Here is a 24,124-nt window from a genome sequence, read left to right as displayed (position 1 = left end):
CGCCCCTAAGAGGCCAAGAAAGAGAGAGGACACAGGGAGGGAGGGAGAGAAGGGGAGGGTAGCGGAGGGAGGGAAGGACGAGAGGGAGGGAAGAAGGGAGGAAGGGAACAGGGGGAGGGAGGCTTTGTTTCCCATCTCTCCTGCCTCTTCCCTTCGACTGCCTTAGGGCCCTGCTGGGAGGGGCAGCCCACATTTCCCCCCTCGCTACCTGGAGAAGATATTGTGAGCAGGCCTGGGGAGTTCTGGGGTGGGACACACGGATCCATGGACCAAGGGGGCTTCTTCCCTGAATCCAGGCTCTGTCCCTGCTGCCCCCAGCTCCTCTGGCCCTGAGAAAGGAGTGCCGGGTGATCTGAACTCCTCCCTGGGGCTGGCTGGCTTTGTTCTGGCTTCTCTCCTTCCTGCCTCAGGCCTGTCCGGGCTCTGGCCATCCCCACCCCCACCCGCCCGCCCAGCATCTGCCATCCACCCACAGAGGGCCGCTCTGAGGCTCGTTTTCTCCCAAGAGCCACCCGTTCCCCTTCCATTCCCGCCCTCGGTCCAGCTCGTCCTGACACTGTCACGGGGCAGGCGTCCTTCTCCCCCTCCTCCCTCTCCCGGGGAGCAGATGGGTTCCACCCCCCATCGCAAGGACCTGGGCCCCACCTGCGAGCTTTCCGGTTTCCCTCTGGACACTTGTGAGTCTCAAGCAGGGGTTTGCCCTCACCACAGATCCCAGTGAGCTGTTGTCAGACTAGAATACGAAGCCTTCGTGTTCTAAGAGAGGCCCAGATGGGCTTTGTGGTGGAGGAATGATCACCCAGGGCAAACAGCAATCTTGGGGGCGGGTGGGTGGGGAGCACGGGGCCAGCTCCGCCCTCCCAACATCATCATCCCCCAGGACGGGGGGTGTGGGGGTGACCTTCACTTTCTCCTGTGCATCATTCTGTACTTTCTCAGTCGTCTAAGATAAACGTGCTTACCTTTAGAATCAGAAAAAAATGCTAATGAAAGTTTCTTCCTCTCCCATCTTGGACTGCTTCTATTTGGCCCCTCTTGTATCGACCCTTAAGCCAAGGAGGGCCCGGCACAGTCACGGCAGGTGTGAGAGCAGAGCCTTCGCCCAGCCCTCTTTCCAAGATCCAGGTTAATAGAGACCATGGGTTTGGCGTCGGATAGTTCCGGACTTGAGTCCAGACCCCACTGTTGACCTGCTGCGTGACTTTGGGGGACCTCCTTCTCCCGAGCCCGATTTCCCCATCTTTGTCACGTGGTCAACAATATCTGTGTCAGAGTTCTTCTGGGAATGAAATGCGTCGCCAATTTTCTGCGCTCAGCACGACGGTGTCTTCTTTTTCCACGGGGAGCAAGAAAAGTTGCTTTGTAAAGAAAGCCCCGCGTGAAAAACCTCTATTCAGATAACTGTGTTCCAAGCCTCAAAGTCTGACTTGAAGGACGATTTCCTGGCCGGTGTCGCAGATCAGTCCTCCTACCCTGGTGCCTGCAGGTGGACGGGGCTGTCATCAGGATGTGGGTGTGGGGGCTGCTGGCCTGTGGTTGGTCTGTGTCGAGGTTCTGCTGATGCCTCCCATTCCACCTGCCGACAGGACCCACACCGCTATGGGCAGGAAGTGTTGCGGCAGGAGCAAGGCGGCCTGGCTGAGAACCCCCACGCGTCATTTGGATTCCACAGGATAGGGAGGAAGGGAGAAAAGCATCGGAAGCTATGGCCCCAGACCTTCCAAATGCGATGAAAAGTACATATCCGTACATCCAAGCAGTACGATAAATCCAAACAAGACACACACATGCAAGTGCACACACACACACACACACACACACACACACACACTTATTGGTATATCGTTATCAAATTTGTCAAAACCAGTGTTAAAAAGAAAATCTTCAAAGCGGCCAGAGAACAAAAAAACAGAGGAACATGATAAAAACGATCACAGACTTCTGGCCAGAAACTATGCAAGTCAGAAGATAATGGGAATTGCGTTACCTAAGAGTTGTACAGCCCTTGAAAACATTCTTCAGAAACGGAGGCACAAAAAAGTCTTTTCCCGACATACAAAAGCTGAGGGAATTTGTCTCTGGACAACCTGCACAATGAGAAATGTGTTAGAAAGTTCTTCAGGTGCAAGAAAAATGATGGCAAAGCTGAGCCACATAAAGGAACCAAAAGTGTCAGAAGTGGTAACAATATGGGAGGGGCTCCTGGGTGGCTCAGTCGGTTGAGTGTCCGACTTCAGCTCGGGTCACGATCTCACGGTTTGTGAGTTTGAGCCCCACATCGGGCTGTGTGCTGACAGCTCAGAGTCTGGAGCCTGCTTCGGATTCTGTGTCCCTCTCTCGCTCTGCCCCTCCCCTGCTTGCACTCTCTCTCTCTCTTTCTCTCTCTGTCTTTCACTTTCTTAAACATAAATAATAAACATTTTTAAAAAATTAAAAATGTTTAAAATATGGGTAAATATAAGGTTTTTTTTTTTCTCATTTTAAAATTTCTTCAGAGGATAGTTTATATCGGGACGTTTATAGTACAGATAGGAATAAAGCGTTTTCAGCAACAGCCTAAAGGACAGAGGGAGAAATGAAAGTGTATTGTTTCAAGCTTTCTTAAACAAATGTAAAGCTATACATTTTAAACCTGAGAGCAACCACTGAAAAGAAAACAAAGAGGTATAGCTAATAAGCCAATGGAGATAAGATGGAATAGAAAAACCCTCACCTAATCCGAAAGAAGGCGAGAAAAGAGGAAGGAGGAATAAAGAACGGACGAACATTTCACTCGGCATTTCAGAGACTATCAGACTGGATAGAAAAACAAGACCAACCAATGCGCTGTGTACAAAAACATTATTTTCGGTAAAAAGACACAGGATAAAAGGAAGAGGATGAAAGCAGGGGTGCCGCGCAAAAACTAATTGTAAGAATGTTGGAATGGCTATATTAACATCAGGCCAAGTAGATAACTCATTCAAAGTCAGAAGGAAGAATATTACCGGGGATGAAAGAGGGACATTTTATAACAATAATGGTTTGATTCTCAACTCTGCTTTTCCAGTTGGATGACTTGGAGCCATTCTCTTAGCTTCTCTGAGCCTCAGTTTCCTCTTCTGTAAAATGGATTGCCTTCCTTGCAGAGTCAACACTGGTATAAAGCTCCCAGAGCGTGTGCCTGGTGTCGTGTGATCTCCACGGTTCTTACTGTTACAGATGAGTCCCGGGGTGGCGCCCACCCCTTCCCCAGGGCACAGTCCCTTCTCTTTCTCAGGCCTCTCACCCTGGGCCGCTTGACGATTATTTACACCAGCAGTCACCTTCTGGCGCATGAAAAAGGGTTGCTGACTCCGCGGACTTTTCATTGATTCTAGAAGGAGGCTCTTCTACAGCTAGTGGGAGCCCAGGCTGGTGAGTTATGATCCAAGCAATTCCTGGCAGTGTGGGCAAGGCTTGTGAGTAGCTGGTCACAGGAAAAGTTTAGGGGATAAGTCATTTGCTTTCTCTGAGGTCCTTGCAAGGGACGTGGAGTCAGTCTCTTGGGTTTTCAAGACTCAATGGTTACCTCTGGACTTGGATTTTTTTTTTCATTTGAGCATGAATTTCTCATCTGCGATGGCCCAGATATATGGTAAGAAACAAAACCCCAAATAACTAAATTTTAAGACAACTTCAAAGGACTTTTCTATGGGGGCGCCTGCGTGGCTCAGTCGGTTAAGCATCTGACTTTGGCTCAGGTCGTGATCTCACGGTCTGTGGGTTCTAGCCCCGCATCAGGGTCTGTGCTGACAGCTCAGAGCCTGGAGCCTGCTTCAGATTCTGGGTCTCCCTCTCTCTCTGCCCTTCCCCCTCTCGTGCTCTGTCTCTGTCTCTCAAAAATAATAAATAAACGTTAAAAAAGTTTTCTTTTCACAAAAGGACTTTTCTATTGAGAAATTATTTGCCAATAATAACAATTTTACAAATACGGGAAGAAGGACATTTCTGGTGCAATGACAAGATTTCTGGGCTTCAGAGTTGTGTAGACACTGCATTCATTTGTTCTACAAGTGTTTACTGAGGATCCCGGGTCCTGTAGGGATTAGAGATGCAGCAGGAAACAACAGGCACATCGTCTTGTTTTCATGGAGCTTCTATTCTGCTGGAGGAGACAGTAAATAAGTAAACAATAAACTAAATAAATCATTGGGCATAGTGGAAAGTTTACGAAGGAAATAAAGGAAAATAATGGAATGGAGGGTGTGTGGATGGTTGGGGAGGCAGGATCCCTTGGGAGTTAGGAGTGATACCTGAATGAAGGCGATTCCAGCTAGGACAAAACGAGTGAGAAAGCAGAGGGAACAGCAAATGCAAAGGCCCTGGGGTGTGGTTGGAGGACAAAAAGGGAGCCGGTGAGGTTGGAGAGAGGGGTGTGAGTGAGAGGCTGGGCCATGCAGAGCCTCATAGGTCATAATAAGGTAGGCAGTGGAAATCCTCGGAGGATTTGAAGCAGCCACTTACCAGCTGGGTGTCTCTGTGTCAGCTATTTAATCTGCCTGAGCCTTAGTTTCTTCATCTGCACAGTGGGGTGACGCCAAGGCCATTTCATGGTATTGGAGTATCGGCCAACACAACGCATATAAAGAACTAAAAAATGGCACATGAGACCTTGCAGGTACTTGACAAATGTTAGTCTTCTTCCCTCTCTGAGCCTCAGTTTCCCAGAAGTGGAAAGGGTAGGACTTGGTGGTTTCCGTGGCTCCATCTAACTGGAACATTCTTAGTGCTTACTAAAGGAAGGGGAGTTCTAAAACTAAAATGTTAGGAACATTACTTCAAAATGAAGATAAAGTATCTCAGAAATAGTGTTGTAAATCATCGCCGAAATAGGATTCCATTTATAAAAATTCAATTTGAGTGCAATTTTCTCAGGAACACACACTTACCGTACAGAGTAAGGTCAACCTGTGAGCAACACTCTCCTTTCCATTCTCCCCTGCATCTTGCCACAGGGCCTGGGGCAACTTTGGGATCGGCTACAGGTGACCGTTTGAGGTCCTTCCATTCAAGAGCTCACTCTTTTTGCGTTCTGACTGGATGACCTTGAGCCTCCGGGTCAGGCAGATGCCGGCGGGGGTGGGGTGGGGGGGAGAAAAATCTGCAGGGGAGAGGGAGGTCTTCTGAGAGGTCCTGGCACTTCCAGGGGGTTCACACGAGTCCCCTGAGCCAGTGCCGCTGATTCTTATGGTCCACGTAACTCTATGTGCTATAGATCTGGGGAAAGGTATAGCCGGGTCACCTTCCCGGGGAGCTCAGATGTAGTCTCAGTATCCTTTTCAGCAATCTCTCCAGGCAGTCTCCACCAATCATCTATTATTGACAGGTGAGTAAATCTCTTTGCCATCCCTGATCTAGTCTTACTTCCTCAGATTGGGCAAACTGCAGCCCAGAGAGGTGAAGCGACTTGCCCAAAGGCACACAGCTAAGTGGCAGAGCTCAGTCTCCTGGCTTTCCTCTGCCACCTGCTGACCCCAGGGTGGGAGAGGCCATGGTAGAGGGTCTGCTTCACCTCCACATTGTAGATATGGCCGCGGAGATGCAGGGACGTTGGTCCAATAGAACTAACAGGAGCTTCTAGGACTATAGTCCTGGCTTGGTCACCTCTCCCTCTGGTGCCTCTTTCCCCTCCATAACCAACAGTCCACTGACATTGTGTCAGAATGTCACTGACCCCCAGAGACTCACCGGCCCCCGGCATCAAGGGTGGGCCCTGATGGACTTCAGGTAATCAGCCATCCCCCCTCCCATGGCCACAACGATTTGTTCGTGATGGACAGTCAGGTCGGTCAAGGCCAAAGGGAGGCCACTCTGGGGCAAGTTCTGGCTGTAATTTTGTTTGGCCTCCAATTTACTGTGTGATCTTGGGCCCATTGTTTCAGCCTGAGCCTCCTGAGTCCAAATTTGAAAAACGTTATGTCCCGGGGGATCGGATGGGAGCAAGACTGCAATTTTCACATGGAGGTCATGGAATAGCAAGGTGGGGTCTCAGGGCATCGGGGAGCCCCTACTTCCTCTCCCTTCCTCGAATTTACCCAGACCTATTCTTCTCTTCTCTGGGCTTCTGAGGAAGGTTTGGTTTGAGGAAATCAAAGGCTGAAAAAGTGTGGTAGCTTTAGGGACACAGGTGCCTTCTCAAACTCCTCCCTGCCTGCCCCACCCCCAACATTCCAAAACTTAGGCACCTGTGCAGGAGCTGAGAGTCTGGGGGCACTGTGACCCCCATTTTCAAAAAAAGATCAACAAACATTTATTATTTACTAAAACACTATTGAGTGACTATGCCAGGCCAGTTGAGTCTGTCTGAGATAGTATGTTTGTTCAAAAGGAACATTGGCACATGCTCACTGGAGAAAATTTGGTAAACAGAAAATCACTAAGAAATAAGTAAAATTCATAGATAATCCCATCCAAGCACATCAATTTCAGTGAGTCATTCCTTTTCCTCTCTTCCTCTCTGTCTCTCAGTGTTTCTGTCGGCAAGCCCAGTTTTCAATCAGGACCCTAGTCCTGTCCTTGGTCCTCTTCCCCTTCCAAATTTTCCAGAGAGAGACCCAACTTACAGGTGGAAAAAACACTCTGATTTCCTCTTCAGTTCTTGCGGAAGCCACTCTCAGTGTTTCAGGGCCTGGGCACGTAGGGCTTGTACGTCCCTCTTTCCGCAGAGGCAGAGATCTGAAATTGCAGGCTAAGAGGAGAAGGTCCTCGAATGCCATAATCCAGTCCAGTAGGAGTCGGTGGGCAAAGGACATCCACATTGGTGAAGCAGGCATAAAATAAAATACCTTGAAAGGCACTGGAGAGATCCCGTGGGAGGAAAATCCCAGCTCTCTCCAGGGGCCAATGCAGAGAGAGACACACATCCTTGCAGAAAGTTAAAGATCCCAGATGATATTAGTCATTTACACATTAGTATGAATGAGGTCCTTAGATCTTCCTTGCGGTGGGATGATGTCTCAGGCAGTGGGCTATCCTATGTCCCAGAATCACCATCCTGGGTGATCCTTCCTCTATTCTTCTGTTCCCCCTTCCTCTGTTATTGCTTCTGTCACAGTGCAACAGAATTTAAATGTCTGCCACGTTCATGAGGCTGAGTTGCTGAGTCTTCAATCCCCAGTGGCTGGGCCAAAGTGAACATCACGAGAAGTTCTCTGGATTAGTTCTCTTCACCTCACATTGTGCCTCACCACTGTTTTGTCACTACATATCTCGATTTACAAGTTGGGATCATACATCTGTGTCCTCAAGGGTTCATTTCCTGCTGTCTCTGCCACCAGCCTGTAAGATCTATGAGAGTAGGGGCTGTCTTAGCTTGGGTTTCCCCCAAAGGTAGAGCCTGAGACAAGGACTTTTGTGCAAATATTTTATTTGGGAGGTGATCCCAGAATGACTGTACTGAGGGAGTCGGGAAGGGAGGAAAGTCAGCCAAGCATCTGTTAGTCAGGGGGTGACTGCTATGGGCAGCTTGGACCTCAGTCTCGTTGGGGATCCTCTGAGAGTTTGCAGAACTCTCCCTAAATTCTCCCTAAAAGCAAGGCAGCCAGGATGTTTATTCATCAGCTCGCATGCCTTGTTAGTTGAGGGTTATGCCTGGGGTGTTAATGCTGGCCTCTGGCTGGGGAGAACGTGCTCCCATAATTGGAAAATGCGTTCAGGCAAGGCGAGGTGGGAATAGGTAGGGATACATGGGAAGTGAGGGCGTAGGGTGGGGACTCACAGCATCTGTATTTCGTGCACCTCTGCGTACTCTGCCTGCAGCCCAGTGGCTCAGACGCGGATGGTTTGTGGTCCTGGAAGACGTGTGGAGTGACTCAGTGAGCAGGAAATTTCTGTCTTCAGGTAACATTCACGGAGCAGAGAAGGCTGGAGCTGAGTGAGCCCTTAAAAAATCCCTCTCTTCCAGTGTGTCCCAAATTGTACCACGCCTCTTGGAAAAAAGGGTTTCGTTGACATGAAGCCTACTGTTTATTATGATCACCTTTGGAGAAATATAATGCATAGTAACATAGTTAATGTTCTGAGAAATCCTACAAGAAAGAAACCTGGTCAGCTCAATGGTTCCAATCACTTTGGTAGTTAAAACTTTTTTTTTTTTTTTTTTTAAGTGAAACTCCCTCCCATTTCCCCTTGAACCCATTTTGGGAGCTGTGGCTGGTCCAAGGCCCTCGCTGCTCAGATGGAAGGCTGAGGTCCGGAGAGGGGAGAGGACTTTCCCAAGGCCAGGCACCCGGGCCTGTCGACTCCCCGCCCTGACCACGCTCTGTGGCACAATACACTCTTCACCTCTCTCCACCTGCTTCTTGACCTCCTGAGCTTCAGCTTCTGTAACAGCATCAGTGGCGCCCAGAGTTCCGGGATGGGTCCTGGCCGACCATTACTCATCAATCGGCCCACCACACCAGGAGTCCTGGATTTTCCCAGGTGGCCTGGGGGAGTTTCCTTCCTGGTAGGATGGGGCTAGGTTCAGGCCTGACGGAGGGGCTAGGTTCAGGCCTGACGGAGGGGCTGGGAGAGCCAAAGAGGACAGGAGACTCGAAGCGGGCCAGAAATTTCCAATATGTTTACCCAAAGCTTAGGCTGAGTCTCAATTTATTTACATGGAACATTTCGGTAACCATCTGCTCTTAAACTAAACGGAAAATTATCCTTCTCCTACTGTGATGGCAGCTCCCTCGGATGTTTTTAATAAAAAAAAATCTATCATTCTAATGCAGACAGCTCAGCTAATAAAAATGATCTGTGTCATTAGTAATTATCCCACAAATACAATGCAAACTCACAGAGACGCCTGCAGCCCCCCCCCCCCCATGCCTGGAGCTGTTCCTCCCTGGGCCTGGGGCAGGGTGGAATGGCCCAGCGCCTGTGGGAGAACAGGTGAGTAGGAGGAGGGAGGACCCTTGGAATTCAGACAAAGACCAGCACGGAACGTACCCACAGACGGTCTGGGCAGGACTCTGGTCCAGACCTGCAGTGTTAGAGCAAGAAAAGGCAACAGAGGCAACAGAGGTAACATATGCCACTGGGGCTTAAGGATATGAATGATAATTACTCGTCTCCCCCCCCCCCCCCCCCAGTTTCTCCCATGTAACACTGTGAACCAGAAATCATCAACCATATCAACCAGTCCTTCCACGGGAAAGGCAGCTGGAAGGTCTCAACCAGGGGTTGTACACTGGAATGCCTTGGGGGGGGGGGGCGGTCCACGTGTAATATTCATGTGTGGAGCTTCAGAGCTGTAGAAGAAATGAAATTGTGGGCCCTTGGTTAAGCCAGAAGATGCATTTCTCACCTAAAGACTTTTGAATTGAAAAAAAAAAAAAAATTAAACAGAGACCGGGCAAATGAAGAAGCATGTTGCACGTTGGATCTGGCTGCGGGCCACCCAGTTTGGGACCTCCCTCCCCAGAGCCGGGGACTGTCTGCACCTCTGTATTCCAGCTACGTGCTGAGAAGCAAATGGAGCCGACGCCAGGGTGGAACTTGGGGACCGACAATGAATGCATCTTGGAAACTGAGCCTGAGGTTTCCCAAGTCCTGAGCTTTTCCAGGCAGTTGGATCCAGGAGCTGGGTAGGTAGGTGGTAGATGTGAGGAAGGAAGGAAAGGGATGGTTGTAGAGTTTCAAGTCCAAGTTGGGGAGTGTCCCAACCCCAGGTAGCTGGATGGGTTAGTTCCAAGCGGTTTAGTTGCAAGGGATACAAACTCAACTGGCTTAAAAATAAAAAGGAATATTTTGTTTTGTGTCACAACGACAAAGCCTAGGAGGTAGTTCTGGGTTCAGGCACAGCCGTATTGAGGGGCTCAAATGATGCCTTCAGAAATCTTTTTTTAATCCATTTCCCAGCTCAGCTTTCTTCCAGGGGGGTGTCTTTTCCAGAGGTCACACGTCTCTTGGGATAAAATGGCTGTCACCGGCAATCAGCACTTACCCGCCCCCTCAGCAACCTTAGCAAAAAGCGGCAGGCAAGATCCTTCCGAAAATACCAAAGTCCTGAAGTTGAATCCGTTTGGCTCTGATTGGTCCAGTCGGGACACACTCCCATCTCTGAACCAATCACTGTGGCCAGGTGATACCATACTCTGATTGGCCAGGCCTTGCTCACCAGCCCTCCTTCAGGGGGCGGGGTCAACTCCTGGGAGACCCGAGGGACTGAAGGCTGGGGAGGGGCATTTCAGAGGAGAGGGGTGAATGGATGCTGGGCGGATCCCACCCCACAAAGGATGCCGGGCAGAAAGGAGAAAACTAGAGATGTATTGGCTGGCTCTTGTATGCCAGAGTGGTCTGTACCCTGTACATACATGATTTTATTCCGTAATCCCGGGAGGTAGATATTCTACAGTCAGGTAACAGAAGAAGAAACTGGCGCTCTCAGGAGCCCGGTACTCACCTGAGATTGCCCGGCTGGTGGAGAAAAGATTGTGCTTTGTAGTTGGCATTGAACAAAAGGGCCTCTGGCTTCGGTGTGCGTAGCCAGCCCATGTACTGTACTGTGTCCCTCCATGCTCGCTCAGATCCTGCAGGCTGTCTGCTTGTGGCCGTTGTCCCTTTTCCTGTTGGGGTCTGTCTGTGCCTTTTCTTTATTGACTAGTAGGATAAAAAATACACAGCTATAGTCAGCTGTAGGGGATCTGTAATGAGAAGTGCCTGTGACTGAATGTCTCCCTTCCCCATCTGACTGAGAATTCCTAGTAGGACAAGGATTATGTCTTACTCACTTTTGGCTCCCTAGGTTCTATCGAAGCTTTGGAATGGATTGGGGGGGGGGGGGGTCAGGAGGTCTGAAATTCTGTCTTGAATCTGCAACCCAATGCTTAGCCTTCTTGGCCTCTCTGCTGTCCCCTGGGGCACCTGACCCCTAGCGTTCCCCAGCTCAGAGTTTTGGAACTGCAGTGGGGGTGGGGGTGCTCACTGAGGGAGTTTTTGGACTTTTACATTCCCTAGGCTATGCTAAGTCAACTCCTGGTTGACTGTTTATGTCTTCCTGTGAATTCCAGAGCTTGTGGCCTTCTGTGATGGAAACTGCTCTAGACAAGTGTTGGTTCAGGAAAGAGTCCAAGAGGAATGCTTGTCTCATCTGAGAAGTCCAGGTGTAGAAGAGTGGGGCGCCCAAGTTCCTTCTCAGACACCTTGCCATGTCCCCTCCCAAACTGCCATTGGACTGGCCTGCATGGATCTGGGGAAGCGAGTCCGAGCCCTCAGTCAGGCTCAGTTCTCCCTTCTCGGTCATCACGCAGATCACTTTCGATCTAGCCGTGACAGCTATGCAGACCTCTCACTTCCAGGCAGCTCTGGAGGGACAGGCAGGGGCAGGAGGGAAGGGAGGCTGCTCCAGCCCCACAGCCCCCTCGCAGCTTCCCAATCACGTCAAAAATTTCTCTTGGCATTGTTTCCAGTCCCATTAATATTCATAAGCGACTTTTCTATTGTGTTTGCAATTTTCCCGCAGACAGACAGGCCTGCACTCCCCTGTGTTAATAGGATGCAAAGCTCACCAACTCAGATCTTATTAGCAAATCTCCATTAGATACCACGGCCCTTCTGGGCCGCGTGATAGGGGAGCTTTCCACCACAGGTGACAGCTGGAGCAGGTCTTAATCCAATATGACTTTGCAATCCCCACTGCAGAGACAAACCCGAGGAGGAGCCTGAGCCAGGAGCGGATCAGGCTGAGCTGGGCATCCTATTAAGTGGTAGAAATGGAGTAACTGGAGTAGCCAGAGCAGAGAGGCTGGTATGGATGGGCTGCCTCTCTTCCTAGAAAGAGGCGCTTTATTAATCTCTTCTTCCAATCACTTGGGCTTTAATTTATTCAACAGTGTAATCACTGAGCGCTTCCCCTGTGGCCTGGCCCGGGCTGGGTGGTGGGATATGCGTGTGACCATGACCTCTTTCTCTCATCGGGGGCTTTCAGAGTAGTGGGGGGTAGTTGTGCTTATGCACAGTTTCCTGGTAGCAGGTGCTAAGAAGAGATATGGTCAAGGTGCTTTGGCCTCCAGAGCGGGTGTAGCCAAAGAGGCAGGGCTTACCATCCTCTGGGAACAGGTGAGCAGAATCTGGGAAACTAGGTGGGAAACATAGAGGCTGAGAGTCATTCCCAGCTCTGCCGTGAACTTGAAGGCACTTACTAACTCCATGACCTTGGCCAAGTCTCTTTACTTCTCTGTGCGGCAGCCCATCTGTAAAATAGGAATAACAGTACTACCTTCCTCCTAGAGTTGATGTCTGGATTAAATGGTGCTTGACACATAGGAAGCAATGGGTAAGAATAGCTATTACTATTATTGTTTATTTGGGGAGCTCCGGGTTGCTCCCGGTTTTAACTTACTTCAACTGAGCCTCAGTTTCTGTATTGTGGGGAGTAAGGCTGATGTATAGGACAGTGCCCGGCTCCGTCTCGGCACATGGAGGCCCACATTAGCTTTGTGGCTGCTTGTTGTTGTGAATTTGGGGCATTCAGCAGGCACTCAGGGATGCTGTGTGGCTCCAATCCTAAACTCATAAGCCATCGGGGCAACCTGAGTGTGGATGAGGAAAATCCAGGTCCTGGATGAAAGGTGATCAGAATCTGTGAAATCACGGAGTTGGAGTAGATGGCATGGAGAGAGTCTTTCTTGGTCTGAAATGGATTCAAGCCCCATGTGAAGGCTGGACCATTTGACCCTAAAGTCTCTAGAAATTGTGTTGAGACTCTGGGTCCTGGGGGAGCTTTGTTATCCTAGGGTCTAAGGCTCTTGGGCTGGCCAAAGAGGTGGTAGAGTGGCTTCTCTTTCACCACCCCTCCTCCAGTGAGGGAGCTGTGACTCCTAATTCTCAGACCCACTTTGGCAGAATGCCCAGACTCCCCTCCTTATGGAAGGGGAATTGCTGGCTGATGGATGGCCAAGCTCACAGGCCCACTTCCGCAGTCCAGAACGATCTGGAGCAGTTCTCTGCTCATCCTGGAGCCCCAGGTCTGCCCCTGGTCCCCCTTCTCTGCAGGCTGCAACAGCTACAGTGGATGTGGCCGGCCACCTCCGAATGCCCGGGGACAAAGAATGGGGCTAATCACACACCTGTGAGAAGTGAGACTTTCTCTAAACTCCCTCAGTGGGTCTCAAAGCTGAAGATTTTTCTCACCCCCGAATCTCTCTGTGTTCTTGAAGGCAGCTGAAGCCTGGATGCTTTGCGGTCTAGCAGCCCAGGAAGGGCAACTCTGGATTTCCCTCTGTAGCTGAGGTTTGCCAGGGAGAGGTCACAGCTGAGGAAGTGGGGGTAGCAGATGCTGAATGGGCAGGGTGACTTGGTTGTTGGGGACATGGGCTTTCTGAGTCACAGACACCTGGGCTGGAACGCTGAGTCAGCTGCTGGATAGCTGTGCGACCTTGAGCCTGCCCCATAACCTCTCTGAGCCACCCTGGGGAGGTTATGGGGACTAAGCGAGCTGGTGCATGGAAAATGATCAGTAATGAGCCTGCCATATAATAGGCCCTCAATGAATGAGAGCTGTAATGATTGTTTCTGCTATTTTGGGACGAGCCTCGTGGGGTCCTCAGCTGGTGGACAGCTGAGGTCTTCCATCTTTGGGAGAGTAGGTGGAGCATAGCTCTGCCCTTTGACCTCAGGCTGGACAGACCCAAAGAATGTTAGGCAGGAGACTTGGAGGCAGTACTGAGCCGGCTGAAAAAAGAGAAACACAACCTCCCCAGACAGCCTCATCGGATTGGCAGTTCCCAGCAGGCTCTGGCGCAGGTACACGGAGCCTCTCTTAGGGGCCAAGGGTCAGGCAGTCCTGCCATGCAGAACTGAAACAGCAACAGGGTCACAGCTGGCAGGAGGCTTGGGGTTGTGCAGGCCAATGTCATCAGTTGTTGTTGTTTTTTTTTTTTACCTTTTTATTAGTTTTTTATTGCTGCTGTAAAAAAATTACCACAAACTTAGTGTTTTTTTTCCTATTGAGTAACGTTATTATTTTTTAAATGATTTATGTTTATTTTTAATTTACATCCAAGTTAGTTAGCATATAGTGCAATGATGATTTCAGGAGCAGAATCCAGTGATTCATCCCCTACATATAACACCCAGTGCTCATCCCAGCAAGTGTCTTCCTCAATGCCCCTTCCCCATTTAGCTTATCCCCCCACCCATAACCCTCCAGCAACCCTCAGTTTGTTCTCTATATTTAAGAGTCTCTTATGCTTTGTCCCCCTTCCTGTTTTTATTTTCTTTTGCTTTCCCTTCCCTTATGTTCATCTGTTTTGTATCTTACAGTCCACATATGAGTGAAGTCATATGATATTTGTCTTTCTATGATGGAATAATTTCACTTAGCATAATACACTCTAGTTCCATCCATGTTGTTGCAAATGGTAAGATTTTATTCTTTTTGATGGCCGAGTGATACTCCATTGTCTATATATACCACATCTTCTTTATCCATTCATCGGTCAATGGACACTTGGGGTCTTTCCATACTTTGGCTATTGTCAATAGTGCTGCTATAAACATTGGGGTGCATATGTCCCTTCGAAACAGCACACCTGTATCCCTTGGGTAAATACCTGGTAGTGCAATTGCTGGGTCATAGAGCAGTTCTATTTTTAATTTTTGAGGAACCTCCATACTGACAAACTTGGTGTTTTATACCAGTACAGATTTATTCTCTCATGAGTTTGGAGGCCAGAGGTCCAAAATCTGTATAATTGGCAGAAATAAAGGTGTCAGCAGGGCTGTGCTCCCTCTCGAGGCTCCAGGGGAAGAATCTGGTCCTTGTCTCTTCCAGCTCCTGGGGGCTGCCCACCTACCTTGGCTTGTGGCTGAAAATCTTTTCAATTGCTGTCTCTGTGGTCACATGGCTCCTCTCCTTCTGTCTGTGTCCAACTCCCTCTGTCTCCATCTTTCTTCTAAGGATACATGTGATTCCACCGAAAGCCCACCTGGATAATCTAGGATAACCTCCCCATGTCAAGATGCTTAATCATATTTACAAAGTCCTATATTTGTTTTTGCCATATAGGGGAATATTCACAGGTTCCAGGGACTAGGGCATGAATATCTTTTGGAAGACCGTTGTTTAGCCTACCATATCATAAAATTTTTTTGGAGATAATTTTAGTCTTACAGAGCAGTTGTAAAAGTAGTACAAAGAGTTCCCATATGCCCTCCACCCAGTTCCCTCTTATGATGAACTTACATAATCATGGAACACTTATCAAAATTAAGAGATTCGTCTCGTTACAATATTATTCGCTAAATTCCTGAGCTTACTTGGATTTGACCAGTTTTCCCACTAACACCCTCTTCTTGGCTCAGGATCCGGTCCAGGATCCCACATTGCATTTAGCTGTCATGTCTCCTTCATCTCTGATCTGTGACATTTCCTGTCTTTCATTGTCTCTTACGACCTTGACACTCGCGAAAGGTCCTGGGCAGCTATTTCGTGAATATTCTTCAATGTGTGTTTGTCTCATGTTTTCCCGTGACTATATTGAGGTTATGCGTCCTGAGAGGGATGCCCCAGAAGGATATGCTTCCCCAGTGATCATACTGGGGGTACATGGTGTTGGTGTGTGTTCGTGTAACTAGGGTAACTTCAACACATGGTTAAGGTGTCTGCTAAGATTCTCCACTCTAAACTTACTGTTTTTCTCTTTATGATTACTCATTATTTGAGAAGAGATACTCTGAAACTATGCACATACGCTGTTTCTGCTTAAACTCTTGCCTGCTAATTTTAGCATCCATTGATGGATCTTGTCTGCAGCAATTATTACAGCGGTGCTCCATTTCCCTCATTCCTTCTACACGTATTACTTGGAACTCTTCTGGAAGGCGGAGTTATATCTTTCCGTCCAGTTATTTATATCTGTATGGACTTATGGGTAGGTACTTTATTCTTTGGGTTAGAATCCAATACTATTGTGATCTACCATTTTGTTCAAATTGTCCCAACTTGGGTCATTGGGATCTCTTTCAGGTGGATTCCTATGCCTTTTTGATAAGCCCCTATCCTGTCTGTCTGTTTTCTTCCTTTCTTTCCTTCCTACTGATGGTGGGCCACCTCCTGTGAATATAACATATGGCCTCACATAGGCTTAGAAATTCGTCCCAGCATTTCTGAAGATGGCCTGAGTGTTTCTCGTGGAAAGGGTTACATTTCTACTTCAGAATTTTCAGCACTTAGGACCTGGCCCAAAAGAAGACATACTCAAAACACGTACATTTTTTTTCATTCTCTTTTCCCCTCGGTGCCTTCCCCCTAGTCTTGGGCACCACAGTTCTGGCCTTCTGTCCCAGAGCTACGTCCTGGGAGGCAGGGGAATGTCTTGTTAGGAATGTGGGCTTTGGAATCACATCTGGTTCAAATCCTGTTTCCACTGCTTCTTTGCTATGTGATGTTGGGTAGCTGACCCATCCTCTTTATGCCCCAGTAAAATGAGGAGCTCAATCTCAGAAGGCCCATGTAAGGATTGCAGATATGAGAGATGCTGGAGAGCCATGATGATGGCTGCTGCACCTCCATACTTGGAGAAGAAAACACAGGCAAAGTTGGGGGGAGGGTGGGCGCTATGCTGGTCAGCCCTATTTCCAGGAGCACCCCAATTTTACATATTCATATTAAATAGGAGAGATTTTCTAAATCCATAACAATAGGTGATTTAAAATATATAAATCTGTGAGCCTTTGCCTATAAACGTTTTTACAGATAAGAATAACAAGATCCCTCAACAGGCCATATGTCTTCTTTTTCTGTTTGCAAGTCAGGTTCCCATGCTTTTCATGTTGTCATGCCCAGTATGCTCTAGTTCCTGGGATTCAGAGACCCCCATCTACCTTGCTGAGCATCCGTCTGCCTTAGCCCAAGGAAGGTGAGCAGCGGGCAGACCAGAATAGCTTCCTTCCTGGTTGGAAGAAAAAGCCTGATGTATTAACGATCACACTTAACATGCCTCAATTTTAATCCCTGCTTTAAATGTGGCATAATTGTTTTTACAATAAAGCCTGATTTTTTCCACAATAGGGTGCTAAGGGTATGTGTTTTCCATTCAAGCACAAAGAAAGCCCACTTTACTTTCTAAAAAAAAAAAAAAGAAAAAAAAAGAAATAAATAAGAATCAGCTTTTGTTGTACTAGAAATTCACAGATTCAAGCCAGATGCCTGACTGTTCAATAACAGCCTCCCCCCACTTCTTCCACATCCCTCTCAGCCCCGCCCTACTCTACATGCATTCCTGAGCACCCACTGTATCCCAGGCATTATCAGAAGTGACCAAACAGAGGCCTCAAAGGAAGGTGCAACATGGGGCAGAGAAGGGCTCAGGTGGGGCTCACCTCCTTGGGGAGGCTTTCTTCCAGCCTATCCTTGTTTTTTTAAAGGAAAGGATCCTGGTCCCTCTGTGGCCCTAAATATATGTTTGTGGTTTGTGGTTCAAGGGATTCCCATGCTGGTTGGGGAGAAAGTGGAGAAACTCCTTAGTCTCACTGAGAGTAGAATGAGGTAGGGGCTTTATCAAAGCACATGTGATGCATCTAGAAGGAAATGTGATGAACTCTGATGGGTAAGCAGGGAAGGCTACTTGGACAAAGTGGCATTTTAATAGCACCTTGAAAGATGAGATGGGCAAAGCATGAGGCTCAAGGCATTCTTTCAGGGTGTCCAGAGCCTTTTTCTAAGGAAAACTCTAGGATCTGGAGTCAGAGAGACCTGGGCTTGATTCCTGGTTCTCCCTTAGACTAGCTACATGACCTTGGATAAGTCACTCTGCCTTTGTTTCCTTGCCTATAAAATGGGCAGTGAGGTGGGGGGCGGTCTGTCTTGCTGCCTTCTGCAAACTGGGGGGGCAGACTCTCCCCACAGTCTAATTGGTGAGAGTCCTTCCATTTCCCCACAGCAAGTGAGAAGCTTTTCAGGAGATCAGTTCCAAGTTGCAATGTAAGGAGCCATGGGGCTTAAGGCCCTGTCTTGGGTGGGTTCTCTAGAACTAGAGCCTGAGATGGGGCTTCTTAGGCATGTGTTTTATTGAAGGAGGACTCTGCGGAGAAACCTGTAAGGAAGGGAGAGAAGCAGGATATGGCAGAAGAAGCCAGGCAGAGATGTGGTTTCTGGAGAAGTTGCAGCCTGATCCCACTGGGAACTCTGGAGTGGGAATCGCATCATATTTTTTGTCCCATTCAATGGGACAATTCGTCCCATTCAATGGCAAGAGGGCTTCCCTGTTAGACCCCCACATCAGGTGGTCATTGGCTATGGGCCACCTCCGGGCTGGAAGAAGGTAATTTCCACACCATTTCTGCACAAGGCAGCTCACATACCCCAGAACAATCCTTTAGAAAAGGGTGTGGGTATGAGCATCGAAAATCTAGGGTGGGGGGGAGGGGGCACCAGCGGCATCTACCGGAGGCCCCCCTGCTTTGGGGAGATGGTAGCAATTTTCTCCCACTGCTGTGGCTTCCAGTCTTATGCATTGTGTTGGCCTGGTGAAGGAATAGACCCAAGGGAGGGCTCAGGGCCTTTCCCTGTTGGAGGGGGGGACAATTGGGGTGACATCCTGCCATACAGTGGGCTATGAGCAAAGAGTGGAAGATGGGCATTGGCACAGCCAGGCAAGCATGTGGCTGGTAGGACCCAGTGAGCCCAAGTTTTCAGTAGCCCATAAACCAGACAAATGAATATTTGATAGAAATATAATTCCAGAGAATTGAGGGCCCCTGTTGGCCTGATGGTGAAATACAGTGGCTGTCTGACCTCTTGCAGGAATAAATCTGCCCAGTGGTGCTTTCCAGCCTGAGACATGGAATCCCCTCCGATGCGGCTTTTTCTGGAAGAGCTGAAACACTTAGCATGGGGATATTTACTGTCTGGCGGGACAATGGGATTTCAAGGTCATCCTGGCCACGGCTCCTCACCCTGCCCCAGGCGTGCCTCTGTGCCATCCTGGTGCCCTGGGGTTGCTGCCACTGTGGGGCTGGAGTGATCAGAAGCCAGCATTGGGAGGGAGAGGGAGGAGGCACCTGCCTCTGCCTCCTGGGCCTTGTTGAAGGGAAGGGGCTTCCGGCACGGGGAGGCGTTGGGCAGATCTGGGTGAGAATCCTGACACTGACACCATCTAGCTGTGTGACCTTGACTAGGTTACTTACCTTCTTTGGACTCAGCTTTTTAATCACAACATGGGGCTAATAGTAGTGCTCAGTTCATGGGGCTATAGGATGAGTGAGTGGGCCGGTGCCCCAAAAGTGCTTTGCAGGGTCCCTGGCATACATAGAAAGTTGGTACTCAGTGAAAGCTCAGCTGTCTTGACAGCTTAACAGTAATATGACTCTAGGCTTGCCACTGGCTGTGTGTCCTTGAGCAAACCATGTAAGCTCTCTGAGCCTCAGTTTCCTCATCTGTAAAATAGGTCTAAACATACCTATCTCATCGATGTGAGGATTGTAAGGGTTGCACACAAAGTTCTTGAGGTATGTAAGGGCTCTGTAAATAATATTGGTGGTGGTGGTGATGATGATGATGATGATGATGATGATAAAGCCAAAGACAGATTTTAATAACATGGGGTTGACCTCCCTCCTGCTTTCTGGGCCACCTTGGTGCCCAGCAACCCTGGACAACAGGAAAGGGGGCTGCCGGAAGCTATCCTACTCTACCTCTACCGGTCCCTCCAAGTGAAGATTTCTGCTGAGGCATGGGAGTGAGCCCCAGGTTCTGGATTTCAGATGCTGGGATGGCAGAGGGGCAGGAAGTACTTGGGGTGAGGCGTCTTCTTTCCTCCTTACCACGTGCCCCGCCCACTGGCTCCTGCTGTAGTCCTTGCCTGGAATACTCTATCACCAGTCTTCTGGGCTCCCTCCTAATTATCTCTGGTATCACACTCCGGTCCCTATGACCCCCTCTGTGTACTCCCTTAGGAACCAGGGCATTCTCTAGCATCACCCATCACACTGTATCAATGAACACTTATCATGTGCCCAGCACCAGGCTAAGTGCGTCATGTGCCAACTGCCCTCTCAAGTCCCTGAAGGCAGGGGCCATGTCTGCCTCTGATTACCTGCTCAGCACGTGGAAGATGTTCAGTAATTATTTGTTAAATGAAGAAATGAATAGACCCAGCATTGGTGTGTTTCGTCAGCAGTGGAGACTATATCACCCTGGCTCATCAACTCCTTCAGGCTAGGAAACTGTGGATGAGGAAGGGAAAGAGACTGTATCTTTTGCTTCTCAGGGGTACTGAAACCTGAGTTCCCTCTAAAGAGTGTAGCTCTTCGATGCTCTCCTGTCATAAACCATTCCCAGTGCCACGTAGTTCTCCCTGCTTTACCAAGTGCTTCCCCATCTCACCTGAGCCTCCCCATGACATTAGGAGATGGCAAGGACAGTGGTATAGTTCTAGTTTTATAGATGAGGCTCAGAGAGGTTGAGGGTCTGGCCTAGGGTCACACTGCTTATGATGGCAGTGCGGGGAGCCAGGACTCCTGACTCCTTGCTGAGGGTTCTTTCTCCTCCACTCCACTTTACCACCTCCTGGGCCACATAATCATGAAATCCCAGAGTGTCAGAGTTTGTTGAAGTCTTAGAGATTGTGTCACACAGATGGGAAAACTGAGGCCCAGAAAGGCGGAGGAAGCTGCCCAATTCTCTATGACTAGCAAGTAGTGAGAATGGGCTAGAACCCAGATATTTTGGCTGGAAGCCAGGTCCTGGAGGGGGTGGGTTCATAGTTAGCAATTAGCCCTCTGGTGTGGCCAATTTGGGACCCAGCACAAGAAGGTTCATTGTCATAGCCTGGAGGTTATTTTCACGGACAACTGTTATGATATGTTCTTGGCCTAAACACTTTCCAAAAAATCTTGGCCAGCTGAGCAGACGGGCATCTGTCATGGGCTATAATGAGGAGGCCGTGGGACTCACTCATCAGGCATCCCACTTAGAAATGGCTTAGAACACCCAGGCAGGAAAAAAAAAAAAAAAAAAAAAAAAAACCAAATATGCTGGGGGTGGGGCAGAGCTCTCAAGGGAAGGAACAGGGAACCCAGGACGTGGGCTGAACCAGACACCATTTCAGCACTTGGGACAGTTCCACAGAGGGCAGTTACTTAGGCGCTGGAGCCCAGGATCCACAGAATCTTATGATCACAAGACTGGTCTCCAGTGGGATGGGCAGTGGTTTTTTAATGGAGTCACTGATTTTCTGGAAAAAAAAAAAAAAAAAGAATCCAAGTGTTCACTGAAGCACAACCTGACTTAATTTTGTAGAACTGTGTGGCTATTCGGGCTTTCAGAAACCAAAAAAAAACCCCTTTGAGGTTAAGAAGCATAATAGCACACGAAGAGATGAAATGATTTTTGAAATGTTTGAAGAATGATCATGCACACTCCCTCCCCTCCACATTATAGCCAGTAGGTGAAAGGAGAAGGGAAGATGCAAGGAGGCAGGATGAGAAGCAGAGAGGAAAACTAAGGGATCCACAGAGAAGAGCTAGAAGCACACAGAAAAGAAGGGGGAAGAGAGCCCAGGAAGGATAGAGGGCACTTCTGTAAGTCTTACAGTATCACTACATTTCCCCTCCTCTTCCTGGCATTGGCATGGGTCCCAGGCTGCTTGGTAGGATTCCTTCTTAAATGTTCCTAGATGAACCACTTTTCGGTGTTCTCCAACTTCTTTTTATGCTCAAAGCTTCAGAAACTCTATACTCTGATTGGAAGCATTGTAACAGTCGATGATGACCATGGTTTCCCTGATGCCACGATCAGCAAAGATTTTAGTGAGTGCCCCAAAGCCTCAGGACATGTGGTGGATTTAGCATGAATCTGTGACCCTTCATTTCTGATGAGGAGACGCTGATCCATGGGGAATCTGATGTCTGAGGGCTGCACTGAAGAGGTTGGAGAAGAACCCTCCCTATGGGCCATTCAGCTGAGGGGCAAATGGGCCAAACATCTCCTTGGCCCGAGAGACCAGCACCCAGCTGTGCTGATGCCCGTCCCAGTGGTGCCAGGGCATCAATCTTATGGATTAAACGGCGTTTGAGAGTCTCCGTTTAAGAAGGTGGGAAGGTCTGAAATATCCTCTAGAAACATTCCCATCAAAATAAGCTAAAAAGGCTTGAAGGTGTAAGTTTCTGTTGTGTGGAGAATTCGCTCATATGTAACACTTCATTGCCCACTTACGTTGGACAATAAGATACCTTACTGTACTCTTAGCCAGAAAGACTCATCCTATTATAATGAATTATAATGAATTAATCTGAGTGGTAAACTATAATAATAATGCAACATGGTATGCAAAGGAATTCATATTCTGAGTTTCTATCACAGCAACAGGCACAGTGCCAGGGGCTTTACACGCTGTGATAGATTGGATTACTCTTCATCAAATATTCAAATGTTCACTCTCCTCTCCTTTGGGGCAGTGCCTTTCCCTCACCCCCTTATGTTGGCCTCGGTCTTGTAATTTGGTTTGGCCAGTAGGAGCTGGGTGGAAGTGACCGTGGTCCAGTTAAGAGGCATGGTGTATTTCTACTCGTCCCTTGCACAGCAGTGGGATCCACCAGGAGGAGAGCTGGGCCCAGTATGAACATACACAAGGCAGAGCCACGCCCAGACCACAGCCTGAAGCAGGGCCACCTAGCAGAACCCAGTCTGGATCTGCACCTTGGTCACCCCATAGACCGGTGAGTCCAAGAATAAACGCCTGTTGGGAGCTACTGAATTTTGGGGTCATCTGTTTTTCAGCCTTGTTCTGTAAGAACTGACTAATACAGTGTGCATTGCCTTTATTCAGTCTTTGCAACAACTCTATGAAGTTGGTACCACGTTTTTTCCCACTTTAAGGAAACTGAGGCCTAAAGAGAGGAAATGCCTCACGGAAGGCCGCAGAGTGAGTTGCCTAGTGACAAACCCACGCTTAACTCATCCTTATTTGATAAGGTAAGAAGAGAGTTGCTTGTCTTTCCCCACTGGCCCCTGTGTGCCTCTCCCATTCCCCAATCCTTCTCCTGACTCAGAGCTTCAGGGTGGGGGTGGGGTGCTGGGCAAGCCACAGGGGGAACTTCTGAAGCTGCTTTCAATGAGCCAGCGAGCCGGTGGGGGTTCCCCCGCCCCATGGCTACTGGAAAAGGTCACATTTGGCGATTCAGCCCACAGAACAATGACATTTCAAGGATCAAAGAAAAGGTTAAAATATTCCTATAAATCTATTCTTGGGACTTTTAAGTATTTCCAATGTAAAGGGAAAATGTCATTTCTTTTTCCCCCAAGAGTGGTGGAGGGTGGATTGCTGGTAATGGGTCTGCTCTCATTTCTCTGGCCAGGATGAGCAGGGAGGAAGGAAGGATTCACACACATGCCCCCTGCACGCCAATGAAGGTGCAGTTAACCCCAAACCTCATTTGTTTATGGAAATTGAATCCCAAATGGCCCCCAGAGGAGCTTCCCCAAGGAGAAAGATGGACAGGGCCAGATTCCAGTACTCTCTCACTTCCTCTCTACAGACAGGAGACCTCCAGACTCTCAGGGCTGGGACACGAGTGAGGCCAGGCAGGGGCCCAGTGAGGGGGTGGGGAGGGGGGCTGATGACCCGGCAGATCCCCTCCCAGGGTTTCCAGTCCTTCTGTCCAGCTGCCTATACATCCGCATGGACGTGCCTCAGGCTCTTCAAGCCCAGCGGGGCCCAGATTGACTCACCGCTTTCTTTCCCTGGATTCCACATCTTGGCGGGCGGCCCCACCCTCCTTCACTCATTCATTCAGCAAACGTGTGTGGGTGCCCTTTGAATGCCAGGCACTGTACCACGTGCTAGGATAACAACAAGAGAGGGGACTCCTGCCCTTGGGCAGTTTGTGGATTATTTGGGGAGACAGACCAAGAAAGGGACAAGGTCTCTATCTGCCCCTCCCCAGCCGGTGGAAGGACTAACACATCTGTGAATTGGATGCTGATGAAACCCATCGGGGAGCTGGGAGTGACTAATTCTGTGGGGTAGTGAAGGAAGGCTTCCCAGAGGAGTTGGTATTGAACTGGGACCAGTCCAAAGGGGCCCTCCAGGCAGAGGGAGCGGGCACAAAAGCCTGGAGGCCAAGAAGCCATGCTTGTTGGTGACTTGGGAAATGCTATGTATGGCAGGGCCGCCGG

The sequence above is a fragment of the Panthera tigris genome, chromosome D1 (assembly GCF_018350195.1).
Source record: "Panthera tigris isolate Pti1 chromosome D1, P.tigris_Pti1_mat1.1, whole genome shotgun sequence".
Taxonomy (NCBI): domain Eukaryota; kingdom Metazoa; phylum Chordata; class Mammalia; order Carnivora; family Felidae; genus Panthera; species Panthera tigris.
Note: the sequence above shows the minus strand (reverse complement) of the source record.